This window comes from Bubalus kerabau, chromosome 4 (assembly GCF_029407905.1).
Source record: "Bubalus kerabau isolate K-KA32 ecotype Philippines breed swamp buffalo chromosome 4, PCC_UOA_SB_1v2, whole genome shotgun sequence".
Classification (NCBI taxonomy): Eukaryota; Metazoa; Chordata; class Mammalia; order Artiodactyla; family Bovidae; genus Bubalus; species Bubalus kerabau.
The window spans coordinates 136,840,649-136,855,600 of NC_073627.1; the positions used below are offsets into that span (position 1 = coordinate 136,840,649).

Here is a 14,952-nt window from a genome sequence, read left to right on the forward strand (position 1 = left end):
AACCACTGCTCTCACACTCACCACTCTCAGACACCACTCTCACACACCACTCTCACACACACCGCTCTCACACACCGCTCTCACACACCGCTCTCACGCACCACTCTCACACACCACTCTCACACACACTGCTCTCACACTATGACCATCAGCACTGCTGTCTCTAGAAGAAATGGCACGAAGGCTCTGCCTCCAGCATGTCTCCCAGGGGCCAGAGCCTGAAACCCACTCAGTCACAAGGGGCTCCATGGTAACAGGGGGGCTGGGCTCAGGCCCATCATCAGGGGTGCACAGAGGGGGGAGGGGCTGCCAAAAAGACGTCAGGGGAGTGTGGTGTGTGGGAGAAGGAAAGCCATGCCCACAGCTCAGGCCCACCGTCAAACATAACCCTGCAAGGATACTGGTTCACAGTCGAACCAAATAGTATAAACTGCTTCAGAAACCACCAGCACTAGGAATGAGCATGTCTTCTAAGTGGGCTTCTGCCTCCTTCACCCCCCAAACAAGTCTCCAGTGAGGCTACTGAAAGGGCACCCCTGAACTCAAAGGTGCCCCCAGAACCCACTCAGGTGAGGAGGACTCACCGCGCTAGCTGCCCCTCACTCTCACCCTGAGCTCGGTCCTCCCTGACTGACTCCCTCACTCGAGCTCAGCAAGGGCTTGACCAACCTCGCTCCAGGCACTTAAAATGAACCCACAGTGGATACAGGAGTTCCGTCAATCTGCTGTGAACTCGCCCTCTTAACTTCGACCCTGGGATGCCAGACAACTCTGCCCCGTGGCGGCTGCACGGTGGAGGTTCAGGGGTGTCCCTGCCTCGAGCCGTGACAGCCAGCGCCTCCCAGACCCAGCCAGGTGCTGCCCCTACCTCCGCGGCCGAGTCTCCCACCCCCTCTCCTGGCCCCACTCCCAGCCTCGCGGCTCTCCACTCACCAGGGCACAGGCCACACTGCTCCTGGCTCAGCCAGGACCTCAGCTCTCAGTTGAGGACCTCGGTCTCCAGGGTGCTTGGGACCCTCTATCCACCCATCTCAGCAATTACAGACTCTGGGAGGGACAGAGTACAGTTTGGGGTCCCGCCCGCAGTTCACCCTGAACACATTCTCTTTTTTTTCGCTTTATCTGCTGGAGTTCTCGGAGATGTCTTTTTAAAACCTCAACTGTTGCTTTCAAAAAGACTGTAAAATCACTGTGCTCAACTTTAAGAATAAAATCTTCATTTTCAACCTTAAAGTCAAACTGGAGGGAAGACTAAAAGCAGTCATTTTTTCAAACTGAAAAAGGAAACACGCATGTGACCACGTCACAGAATACAGTTCACGCAACCCTTGTCTCCTCAGCCTTCTCCTGGACCACCAGCAGCCCGTCATCACAAGGCCTGCCCTGGGCCGTCAGGGGCAGGGGAAGAGGGCAGACCGGCTCCTCTGTCCCCAGGCCACGTGGGCCGCTTGCTCCACCTTCCTCCCAAGTTGAAGTGGCACTGACACAGCCCAGGGAAGCTGGGGATTCTGATCAAAAACACAACCGTGGGTACTAAGCATGGACCTCTGGTTCTTGTTTTCCCCGGTATCAAAGATGATCAATATAATTACTGTGAATTTTACATGTGGCTTCAGATGAGAGAAGACACCCAGGGCTTCCCCACTTCCAGTTACAGACACAGGCAGCTTGTGGGTCAGCCTACCAAGAGCTAGAGAAGCTAAATACACTTTAAAAAGAGGTCCTTAGGCAGCCACAATCCAAGATTTCAAACAAAAGCCCAGTAAGGGAGCTGGACACTGAGAGGGCCACTCCTTCCCTCGTGGCATCTGAACAAAGCTGACTCTTGGAAGAAAAGGCAGGGGAAAAGTCAAGCAGAGGGTACTGGCTAACACAGCTCTGGATGGTTCCTTGGGCTGGGAAGACAAAAATTCGAGCTCAGGCCTGACAAGTCAGTCCGGATGTTAGAGACTAAGCTCCCCAAGAAAAGGGAGGCACAGAAAACGTACCCAACACTCTGCCCAAACCGGCTGAGCGCTGAGTATCAATCACCTCGTGGTGCTCGGGAGACAGATGGTGGGCCTCAGGACTGGCCGAGAAGAGGCCATGGGAGGCATCCCAGGCTTCCAGATGGACATGCTGGAGGGCTCCTCCCTGCGGTCGGGGGGAAGGTGGGTGAAGGCTGCTGAGACTCAGCTTACAAGGACGCCCCAGCCTCAAGTCACTCAGGCCCTGAGTGAACAGACATCTCTGTCCCCACTAGAGGTCTGCCTCAGAGGAACCTCTGGAGAAGACAGCATCACCAGAAACTCTAGGGTTTTCCATAGATAATGTCCAACATGCAACCAAAACAAGCAAAAAGGGTGTAACAACAAACAGGACCAAGAGAAAAAGAACTGAAACCGATCCAGAGATATCAGATGTGTATCAGCATATCAGAGGTATGCTAGAGGTATCAGATGCAAACTTCACCAGTTCAAAAATATACTTGACAAAAGGAAAAATTTCTGAGAATCAAACCCGATTCTAGAACTTTCAAATAACAGTGACTGAATTTAAGAACCCAGTCTCTGGGCTTAACATCAAATTGGACGTAGCTGAAGAGAGGATCAGTGAACTGAAGAACAGATAGGTTAAAAAAAAATATATATATATATATATATAAGAGGGAAAAAAGTATAGAATATAGCGAAGGAGCCTGTTGTTAAACCACATTGTTAAAATGTGGCCCCTCATGGTAGAGAAAAGACAGAAAGGGGAATAAGAAATGCCTCCAGGGGCTGAAACTAAAGAGCCTCTTAATGAAAGTGAAAGAGGAGAGTGAAAAGGCTGGCATAAAACTCAACACTCAAAAAATGAAGATCAGGCATCCAGCCCCATCTGCTGCTGCTGCTGCAAGTCGCTTCAGTCGTGTCCTACTCTGTGCGACCCATAGATGGCAGTCCACCAGGCTCCCCCATCTCTGGGATTCTCCAGGCAAGAACACTGGAGTGGGTTGCCATTTCCTTCTCCAGTGCATGAAAGTGAAAAGTGAAAGTGAAGTCGTTCAGTCGTGTCCGACTCTTAGCGACCCCATGGACTGTAGCCCACCAGGCTCCTCCATCCATGGGATTTTCCAGGCAAGAGTACTGGAGTGGGGTGCCATTGTTTTCTCCTAGATCCATCACTTCATGGCAAATAAATGGGGAAACAATGGAAACAGTGACAGTCTTTATTTGCTTGGGCTCCAAAATTACTGCAGATGGTGAAATTAAAAGACGCTTGCTCCTTGGAAGGAAAGCTATCACAAACCTAGACAGCATATTAGAAAGCAGAGACATTACTTTGCTGACAAAGGTTCATTTAGTCAAACCTATGGTTTTTCCAGTAGTCATGTATGGATGTACGAGTTGGCCCATGAAGAAGGCTGAAGGCCAAAGAATCGATGCTTCTGAACTGTGGTATTAGAGAAAACTCTTGAGAGCCCCGTGGACTTCAAGGAGATCCAACCAGCCAATTCTAAAACAAATCAGTCCTGAATATTCATTGGAAAGACTGATGATGAAGCTCCAATACTTTGGCCACCTGACGCGAAGAACCGACTCATTGGAAAAGATCCTGATGTTGGGGAAGACTGAAGGCAGGAGGAGAAGGGGACGACAGAGGATGAGATGGTTGGATGGCATCACCAACTCGATGGATATGAGTTTGAGCAAGCTCCAGGTATTGGTGATGGACAGAGAAGCCTGGTGTGCTGCAGTCTGGGGGGTTGCAGTGGGTCAGACACCGCGCAACTGAACTGACTGACAGGGACAGTGGCAAGAGTTGGTTCAAGAATCAGAGCATTGGCTCAAAAATGAAAACTACACATTGGTTTCAGCAGCTCTGTGGGTGTCTAAGGGAAGAAGAAAATGTTCAAGCGCTCAGAGGAAAAAAGGAGTGGCTTTTAATGGCACAGCAACACTGAAAGCTGACTTTTCAAGTCAAAGGAAGTCAGAAGATAATGGACTGGCATCTGTAAAATGCTGAATAAGAAATAACCACCAACCTGGAATTCTATACTCAACAAAAACACTCTTCGAAAGTGAAAGCAAAATGAAGACTTTTAGGGCAAATGGAAATGAGACAACTCATCACCCACAGGCATGAACTAAAAAAATATCAAGGCAGTGCTTTGGGAGAAAGAAAAGTAGTCTCTGACTGAAATATAAAAAACAAGGAAAGACCAACAATGAGGTAACTGTGAGGGTAAATATTAACTCTACAATGATGATAACGCCAAAAATATATCTAAAATTTTAAAGGATAACAGTGACAAGGAGGAAACAGTCGTGTCAGGGAGGCAGTAAAAGTGCTAAGTTAGACTTAAATGTAAAACACACGCTGTGTGTGCGAATGTGCCCCCAACAACCTGACAGAGGAGCACAGAACCAGAGAAACACCTCACACTTCTAAAGGACGGCAAGAGAAAGGAGCACAGACTAGGTGGGGCGAACAGAAGACACACAGTCACATGGCATCTACAGACTGAAATATCAACACTATAAATAGAGCAAATATTCTCATTAAAGGATAAAAAGTGTCAAACTGAGTAAAATGAAAACTATACACTATTCACAGAGGTACATGTTAAGATGGAAGACCACAGACAGGTGAAAGTAAAAGATACCCAGGCCAACAAGGACAGAAAACTGACGTGGCAATATCACCGTCAAATAGTGTCTAAAGTAAGAGGCATTACTAGTGATAGAGAGGAGCATCTCACACTAATACAAGTTCAGTCTACCAAGAAGATGAGGATTCTAAATTTGAATGTACCTAATAACATAACCTCAAAATATCAATACATAAAAACTGACAGAAATAGAAAAGGAGTAACAGCCAAGTTCATAATTGCAGTGGGAGACATTAAAGACACATATCCCATGCAGCTGGGCTCCCTGGTACGTAGTCACCTGCAGCCACGAAGTACCTGAAATGCGACTGGCTCGACAATGAGATGTGCTGCAAGCATGAAACACACACTGGATTTGAAAGGCTTAGCATGAAAAAATGAATGTAAAATATTTCATTAGGTTTTATTGTGTTGATTACACAGTGAAATAATCATATGTTGAGAGTGTAAAAATAAAATATATTACAGGTAATTTCGCCTACTTCTGCTTTATTCAACATGGCTACTGAAATCTGAATTACGATTGAGAAACCTGATCTAACTGATAGGCACGTAACACTGCATTCCTACTGATACATATTATTTCAAGAGCCCAAGGACATATAACAAAATGAATATGTATTGGGTCCTTAGGAAAGCTCGAATTATTTCAAAGCACTGAACTAATGCAGGGTATACTTACGGATTGCAATGGGCTGATGGTTTATGTGCCCTCAAATTTCGCCCTGCACGTGGTGATGATCCTAGGAGGCAGGGACTCTGGGAGGGGTCAGGTCAGGAGGGAATGGGCTCCCGTGCTGCGAGGACAGGGAGAAGCAGCAGGCAGTCTAGGAACCAGGAAACAGGCCTCACCAGACGTGGCACCTGCTGGTGATCTTGGGACTCTGCAGCCTCCAGGACTATAAGAAACAACTTTCTGTTTATCAGCTAGTCTATGGTATTTATAACCGTAGCCCCAAAAGACTAAGACGGGGCTCTTCATGGAATTCATAGAGATCAAAAAAGGGTCACTAGAAAAACCTCCCCAAACATTGGGAACATAAATGACATACTTCTTGTAGAATTTCATGAATAATCTTTAAAAACACAATGTAAATTAGAAAATACTTTTACATAAAAGATAATGAAAATTTGGCTTATTCAAGCTTGTGGGACCCAGTGAACTGTGTTTAGATGGTAACTTAAAGCCTTAAACACATATACTGGAAAAGAAGGAAGGCTAAAATCAATTGAGCCTCTCCCTCAAGAAACCAGAAAAAAAAGCATAGCCAACGAAACACAAGGCAGATGGAAGAAAAAGGAGTAGAAAATAAGGAAACATAAAGCAAATATGAAATTTTTTTAAAACAAAGCCAAAAGTTGGCTCTTTGAAAGGACGGATAAAACTGATAAACCCCTAGACAGACTGATTAAGAAAAAGTGACAAAGCACAAATCACCAGTATCAAGGATTTTTAAAAGGGGAGACAACACATCTTGCAGATAAGAAAGATATCATGAACCACAGTTCACTTACTAATAGGAGAGTCTGCTGCCTAGCAAAGGGGAAATGCTTTACCTAAATATACCCAAGAAGACATACAAAATCAGAACATTTTATTTGCATGAAAAAAAAAAATCTGAAATTAAAAGCCTCCCCACAATGAAACCAACTGGTTTTGCCAATCAATTCTTCCAAAAATCTAGGGACAAAAACAGCAAGCTCACAGGAACTCTCAGGGTAAACAAGGAACACTCTCCACCTTGTCTTATAAGACTAGCATACTGCTACTGCTGCTAAGTCACTTCAGTCGTGTCCGACTCTGTGTGACCACATAGACGGCAGCCCACCAGGCTCCCCCGTCCCTGGGATTCTCCAGGCAAGAACACTGGAGTGGGTTGCCATTTCCATCTCCAATGCAGGAAAGTGAAAAGTGAAAGTGAAGTCGATCAGTCCTGTCGGACTCTTAGCGGAGTCTTAGGACTGCAGCCTACCAGGCTCCTCCGTCCATGAGATTTTCCAGGCAAGAGTACTGGAGTGGGGTGCCATTGCCTTCTCCATGGATTATAAGAACTTTAAACATACACAAACACACAGAGTTAACTGTGTGAGGCGATGCATATGTTGGGCAATCATTCCATGATGTCTATGGGCATCAAGTCATCACAATGTAGACCTGAAATACACAAAAACTGTATCTGTCAGTGACTCCTTAGTGAAGCTAGGGTTCTAAAATCAGGGCCTGGCACCTTATAGCTGGCAGGTGTGGGAACTCGGGTTCATGTGCAGGCTGTACACACTCTTAATCACAGGTGAGACCTGAAGCAACCAAGCCACTCTCCATTTTTCTTTTTCTGTTTTTCTTTGTTCCCCTTGCCATTTGTGTTTAACAGATTCCCAGTATGGAGTGAGCAGCGTCAATGCAGCAATAATGTTCCCCATCTAAGGCAGGAGCCTGTAACACCAGCAGACTTCCCAATCGCCCAGAGAGTAACTGGGGTGCTGCATCACACACAAAAAAGCAAAGAAACACAACATTTCCCGAGACAGAGCTGCCCAACGGCAGTGGGGACTATGGTCCACCAGATGTCCCAAGGGGACCCCCAGGGGCTAGGAGCCCACGCTGGGCCCCCCAGCTTGAGGCCACACTTGCCTTTCCACCATTCTGAAGGTCCTGGCAGAAGAAAGCCAGGCCATGGAAGGGGGATGGTGTGGCCGGGCCGTGGCACTCAGGGCAGGACTGACTTGGGTCTGTGCTGGGCTCCACATCCAGTCACCACTACCCTTGGAGTGTACAAAGTTCTTGGGATCATTGTAGGTTTCTGGCAAAAAGCAATGGAGCCAAAGTCACTTAGGATGGTTTTTAAGGACAAAACCTCACTGAAGATTCACTCAGTGCCAGCCTCGCCCCTACTGAGATGCACACTCCTGGTGGGGAGTGTGGGTGGGGAGTCTGGAGGCCACAGAACCGCAGGGGCCTCGAGCCTTGGCGTGGGCATGGGGAGGGCCAAGAGGCTCGGGGAGGGGACAGGGTCAGGGCCCTTGCAATGGACCGCCACCAAATGCTGGACAAAGACAAGAAATAACAAACCCCACACCTTAAAGTTCCTAAAGAGCCAAGAAGGCCCAGAAGAGTGACCAGGACTGTGCCGTCCGAGGTGGGGGAGGGGAGGGGGGAGGCTTGCCCATGGCAGACTGGATGGGGTTCAACCTCTGCTCCCAGCTCAACTCATTGGAACAGCGACCTCACCACAGTCATTCCCAGCACTTTCCTTTTAGAAGGAAGAAGGGAATCACAGGACAAGCAAAAACTTGCCCGAGGGGGATTCCTGGTGGTCGAGGATGCCAAGGCTCCCTCTTCGTCCCCACGGCTGCCTGAGCCGGCGTGTTGTGTGTCACGGTCACCCGTTTCTGCTGAAGGGCAGCCACCTAGGTTGTTGGAAGGTTGGCCTCAGTGAGGCCGAGCCTGGGGTCCCTAGCTGCCCCCAGAGGGCTCCTGGGCAGCACACCTCTCCAGCCCACCCTGACCCCACAGCTGCCGCCCACCACAGAGGGCCCTGTCACTGCCATCAGGGAACTATGGGTGCCAAGTCTCAGGCCCGAGGGTGGTGTGGGAGCCTCCATGGCATCCTGTGTGTACACCCGTCCCCGGCTCATGGTCCAGCAGGAGCTGCGGGGAGCATGTGTGCACGGCAGGTACACACAGGATGGCTCCCGAGCACCGCCGGGCCAGGAAGCCACGGAGCCCCAGTGGGAGGCCTGGGCCGGACTTCTGACTACCACAGGGGCCTGGTCAACTTCCCCCCTGTGCCCTCGGCTTCCTCAGCTCCAATGATAATACCACCACTCAGAGGGCCTCTGATGCCAGGGCTCCTCTGTTCTCCCCAGACGTGTTCAAGGCACGTGATGCCTGGTCAGTCCCTAATGACCGGGTGCATTCTTGGCAGCCCTGGGTTCCTGTCTGCTCTTCCTGTTGGCACTGGGGTCCCACATGGGTGTGAGCTGGAATGATGGTTCCAGGCTGGGTCTGTCTGCTTAGGTGACCGACGGGCCCCCCAAGAGGGAGTGTCTGGCACGGGGTGGGCCTCACCCCCTCCTTCTCCTGATCGGCGCCAGGACAACCCTCCTTCCAGTTCCCAGAGTTGGAAGACAGGGGCCCTTTCTGGGTCACCTGAACGTGTCATCTCACGGGAGCCTTGATTGATGATATTTGCTGAGTGATCCAGGGGGCCGGGGGGACAGTCCTGCTGAGCTCCTACTGTGTGCTGGCCAAGGATGTTCCTGCGGTCCTTCCCCAACCTCTGGCAGCATCCTCGAGTTCATTTTAATACTCATGGACGAGGGGGCAGGCTGGAACTGCCACTGGCGGCTGACCCTGACTTGCTCACGCCTGCCCTCCACCTGGACAGCTCCCGAAGGCGACAGCAAAGTGCTCAGTCCCTGGGCAAGGGTCTGCAGGGAGGCATTTCTGCACTGTGGTTCCTGCTGACCATGTCTGCACCCCCCGGGAGGAGCGGTCACATGGGGTGCTGGCATAAGCATGCCTTCTACACATCCTGGACATGGTACCCTCGACTGTCTCCAGTAAACCAGGACCCAGAACGCGGTCTCTGAGGGAGCTCGGGCTGCAGGACTGGCTAGGGCGGACTTACCCCTCAGCTTCGGCATAGGGTCTGGCTCTCAAGGCCTGGCTTGTTGAAGGAATAAAAGACATGTATTCATTCACACTTCTGCTTTGATGATTGGTGGGTAGGTTACTCAGATCCACCCTCTCATGGAAAACAACAACAACAAAAAGTGTCACGCCTTTAAGTTGCTGAAGACCTGAGAAGACCCAGAGGGGCAACTGCCAAGAGGAAGAGTCTAAGAGAAGACCCCTCCCTCCCCATGGAGCTGGACTCCCAGGAGACGACACTTTCAGGTGACCCAGAAACCACCTCCCTCCTCCAGCCACGGGAATTACAAGGAAGGTGGTTCTGGTGCTGAGCAGGAGAAGGAGCGGGTGAGGACCCCAGGGGGTCCAGGCATGTCACCTTGGTTCAAGGTGATCCTATCCATAACACCCTCAGATGAGTGGAGAATGCAAGTGCCAAGTCTTTCTGGATAAAGACACCTTCTTCCCAGGCTTGGGAACTGCCCCACGGGTTATGGAAGGGTGGTGGCCATTGTGGAAGAGCATCAGGCACACCAGGATGAAAGACAGCTGGAGGAGAACCAGCAGAAGTGACCCCTCAGCTTCGGGATTCTGAGAGGATTTGATGGATAATAAATCTAATCAATCAGCTAAGCTCACCTCATTTAGAGAAATAAACCTCAAGATAGAAAGGTCCTGTACAGGACAGGAAACCATTAAAGAAAATCACACAGCCAACTTGGAAGAGAACCAAACAGAACGCGCAGAAATAAAGAAGCGTCACAACGAGAAGCGAAAATACAACAGACACGTTTGAAGACACTTGACCTCTTCAGGAAAAGGAGACACGTGGCCACACAGCAGGGGCATGCTGATAACGTATGCAGCCCCCTGCCCAACCCCTTGCTCTCCAGGAAGGAAAACCAACTCTGATCTGTAGCTACATCATTTGCCAATTTCCGTGGTGTAAATACTCCTGCCGTGGCCTGTTTCATGTACCAAAGGGTTAACACCCAGCTGGCAGAATTCCCCATGAGCCAGAAAGAGCTGACTCTGGCACACAATGACCTAGAGACATGGGAGGACGTCAGAACCACAACCAGAGGGTCACAGATTTCAGCCTGACTACCTGGGACCGGGAAGAGCCGTCCTTAGGAACTCTAAAGACAAGACTCTTAAAACATGTCCAGAATTCACTTTATAACTTTGCCATTTCCTTCTCCAGTTTATAACAAGTACGCTTCCACAAAACCAAGAGAGGCCCAAAGGAAGCCAGGTGGGGTGTATAAAAGCCTCAGCACTTAAGACTCAAGAGACATAAAAACGTTATGGCCAAAGAAATGAATGTGTAATGGTGGAATTATGAATACAGATATGAATAGCTTCGGGACTAGACAATGGCCCCTGAAACCTCACTGTAGGAGAGGCTCATGGCATAGGCACTAAGCCTGGGGGTAGGAGTGAGATGGGGGCTGAAGACCACATTTTGTTGTTGTTCAGTCACTAAGTCACATCCAACTTTTGAGACCCCCTGGACTGCAACACACCAGGCTTCCCTGTCCTTCACCACCTCCCAGAGCTCACTCAAACTCATGTCCATGGACTCAGTGATGCCATCCAACCATCTCATCCTCTGAAACCCCCTTTTCCTCCTGCCCTCGATCTTTCCCAGCATCAGGGTCTTCCAATGAGTCAGCTCTTCACACCAGTTGGCCAAAGTATTGGAGCTTCAGGTTCAGCATCAGTCCTTCCAATGAATATTCAGGGTTGATTTCCTTTAGGATTTACTGGTTTGATGTCCTTGCAGTCCAAGGGACTCTCAAGAGTCTTCTCCAACAACAGAGCTCAAAAGCATCAATTATTTGGTGCTCAGCCCTCTCTGTAGTCCAGTTCTCACGGTTCAGGGAAAAGAGTCTTGACACGAGGACCCAGCACCCAGGTTCAAGTGCTGGCTCTGCCCCTGTCGGGCCCAGTGGCCTTGATCTCCTTGCCCCACCTCTCAGAGCCTCAGTGCCTTCCCTCGGTAAAGGGATCTGACCCCTGTACCACAGGCCAGGTCAGGATGCCCACAGAGGGTGGGGTGGGGATGCGGCTTTGCATCCAGGCTGACAAGTCCCTGAGAACATCTGTTGCTGCATTATCCTTACATACGGAGTTGTTGAAATTAGACTTGAGGTGCCTCCAAGTCGAGAACCCCCACCCCAATGTCCAGGCTATGAGGAGGGACCCCTGCCCCCCAACTCCATGCTTATCACCACACTTAGCCAAGTCTGGGAACTGTCTCGGACACCAGCTCATGCCCACTAGGCCTCAGCTGGAAACTGCAAGAAACATCCCCCTCTCCCCTGTTCCATGTCCATGGCAACCCTTCCCACCCCCAGCAGATGAAAGCCCCTCCATTCTAAGATGGAAAAACCAAGGTCCCAAGTGGGGAAGCCACTTGCCTGAGGCTGCTCAGCCCCCAGGAAGTGGCCAGGCTGGGTCTGGACCCAGACACGTGGCCTCAGAGGGGCTGTGCGGGGTCTGAGCCTCCCTGGGAGCTCAGGTACCCTCACCGCCTGATCAGCCATCCTGGAGTCTGGTGTGGAGGCGGCTCCCATCCTCCAGCAGGTAGTTGCTCGCTTGCTTTTCAAAAAACAATATCCACGAAGACGGGAAACAGATACCGCCACGGCCCACACCAGCTCCGGGGAGGAATGAGGAGAAACTACAGCGTGCCAGCCCTGGGGTGCCGTGGCAAGCCCTGAACTGCAGCTTGAAAGTAAACTGACCGTGTAGGGTTCACGTGTCTGCGGCCTTAACAATTCTGCCAAATCTGGAGTCAAGTTCAACATCAGGGAGGTGTGGACCTCCGTCACCCCAGTACACAGCCCCAGTACACAGCTGGGTGTTTCCTGTGTGGCCTTTTCGGCAATTACCAGTGGACATAAAAATGCCCTGGCTTTGAGTTTGCGCTTGAAAAATGCTGATGGGTTTCAGTTACAAGGAAACATGTTGGCCCACAAGCTGCTCCTTTTTTTTTTTTTTTTTTTTTTGAGTACTTGGGCCCCCATGGACCAGACGTGGTTGATTCAGTGTGTGAGAAAGGAAGCTGCAATACTTTGGCCACCTGATGCAAAAGAGCCAATTCATTGGAAAAGACCCTGTTGCTGGGAAAGATGGAAGGCAAAAGGAGAAGAAGGCAGCAGAGGATGAGGTGGTTAGATAGCATCACCGACTTAATGGACATGAATTTGAGCAAACTATGGGAGTTAGTGGAGGGATGGAGGAGCCTGGCGTGCTGCAGTCCATGAAGTCACGAAGAGATGGACACGACGTAGCGACTGAACAAGTGAGGAGGGGAGAAAGGACACAGGTGAGCTCACAAATAGGCCCAAGGACTCCCCAGGGCTGTCAGAGCCTCTCTTAGCTCTGACTCCTTCCAGCCCCTCCCTGTCCTCAGGGAAGACTGCAGGGTCACTGGGCCTCATGGCTTAGGCCCAGGGCAGGCAAGGATGAAACTCCAAGCCAGCTAGGCACAGTCCAGGGGTGGGAAGAGAGCCAAGAGCACTGACCCACGAGGCCCTACATGGCAATGGAGCCATCCTGGAGTCCGTGCTCCCGACGAGGATGCTGACCACAGCCGGGGGGCTCTCTTGGCACCGCTGCTGGGCGTCACGCACCCTGACCACCTGATCCTCACTCTTGCGTGAGAGCAGCAAGCCCTGGGCCCCCAGTCCCTGGGCTGCCTTGTGATAATCAGTGTAAGCCAGGCTACAGGCCACATTGCTGCCCAGAGAGGGCACCTGCTCCCTGGAAATCTGGGTCCAGCCAGCATCATTTCCTATCAAGGCCATCACTGGGATCTTGTGTCCAACGAAGGTGTCAAATTCGATTAGGCTATAGCCAAACGCTCCATCCCCAAACAGGCACCAGACCTCAGCATCCGGCCGACACAGTTTGGCCCCAAGCGCAAATCCGGCACCAACCCCCAGAGTCCCGAAGGCCCCAGGATCAAGCCAACACAAGGGCCCACGGGGCTGCACCAGGTAGGCAGCTGTGCCCACAAAGTCCCCGCCATCGACCACCAGGATGGAGTTGTCAGGCAGAGTGTCCTCCACCAGCTGCAGGACCCGCACCGGGTTAAGATGCTGGGCTACGGGCATCACTGCCTTCTCCCGAAAGTTCTGCTCCTTCTGTTGGTCAGTTTGCCGAAGCTCCTCTGCCCAGTCTGAGGCCCACATCCGACCCTGGAGGCCCTCCACCAGCTTCACCACGAGGAGCCCACATCTCCCTGCACAGCCTCTTGGGGCTTCCAGAAAATGTCTGAGTTGATCAGCATCTCCTTCCGGTCACGGTTGACAACAATGAGTTTGCTGCTGCAGCTGAGGACACGCCCACAACAGGCAGAAGTCACACACTGCTCCTGCCAGGACAACCACATCTGCCTTCAGGGCGGCCCTGTGGTTCTGCCGGAAGTGGAGGGGCTGGCTGCGGCCCAGCAGTCCCTGTGCCATCCCCGCCAGGAAGCAAGGGATGCCCAGGGTCTCCACGGCAACCCGAAGTTTGTCTGAGGATGTCGAAGGCAGCAGGGCCTGGCTCCCAATTAGCATGAGGGGCCTTTTGGCCCGACTCAAGATCTCCACATATTGCTGAACCTGCTGGGGGGAGGCCTGGGGAATGTCCAGGGGCAGAGGCCCCTCAGGCTGAGGCTCCCAAGCTCCTGCAAAGAGGTTGGCCAGGGAATTCGCTAAGTACCAGTGGACCACTCGACTCATGAGGCCCTTGGGCGGCTTACCTGGCACCATCTCCTTCTGAAGGAGGAAGTAGGGGTACAGCACGTCCAGAGACAGTTCCACAAACACCGGGTCGGCGGTGCCCGACTGTGCAGCGGCCATCGCGGTGCTCAGGGTGGGGATGAAATCCCGCACTCTCCACACAGAAGCACAAAACTTGCAGAGCGGCCTGAACAGGGCTATCTGATCAACTGCCTGGAGTGCACCCTGATTCGGCAGCAGGGTGCTGGCCCCACCACCCAGGAGCAGGACTGGGGACTGGGCTACCTGAGCATTCTTCACCGCAGTCGCTGCGTTGGTGAGGCCGGGGCCGGCCGTCACTGCTGCCACGCCCACCGTCCCGGTCAGGTGGGCTACAGCATCAGCGGCAAAGACAGCTGTGATTTCGTGGCGGGTGTCCGCCACGCGGATGCCCAACTTCTCACAGGCCACCAGCAGTGGCGAAATGTGCCCGCCGACCAGCGTGAAAAGGAAGCACACACCGTGGGCCTTCAGCACGGCTGCCACATTCTCCCCACCATGCCGGATGCTTGCCGTGTCCACCTTGTGCATCAACTGATAGAAGAGCCCCAGGCGGTGAGCGGCGCCCAGCAAGGCGGCCACTAGCGTCCCGAAGGCCAGGAGCAGGAAAGAGGAGAAGCAGCCCCAAGTTGGGGCGGCAGCTGCCGTGGTCTCCATGAGCTGACACCTGCTTCTCAATGGGTCGGCGGGAAGCCCCGCCTCTCTTTGATATCAAGGACCCGAATCTTCGTCCTAGTGGTGAGACCACCCCACGACTACACCCCCAAGTCAGTGTGCCCCTTCTCCTGAAGCCGAACCCTCCGCTGCAGCGAGTGCCTGGACTTCAATCTGACTCCGGACCCCAGGCCCTGAGTCAAGGTCAGATCGTTTCAGGATGCTCCTCCTACCCCCGTGGCACTTTACCCTTCATC

General features: G+C 51.8%; 1 pseudogene; it reads right to left on the reverse strand.

Moving 5' to 3' along the window:
- Nucleotides 1-12,809: 12,809 nt before the first annotated feature.
- LOC129651641 (2-hydroxyacyl-CoA lyase 2-like) lies at nt 12,810-14,713 on the reverse strand (annotated as a pseudogene).
- Between the last annotated feature and the right edge of the window lie 239 nt (nt 14,714-14,952).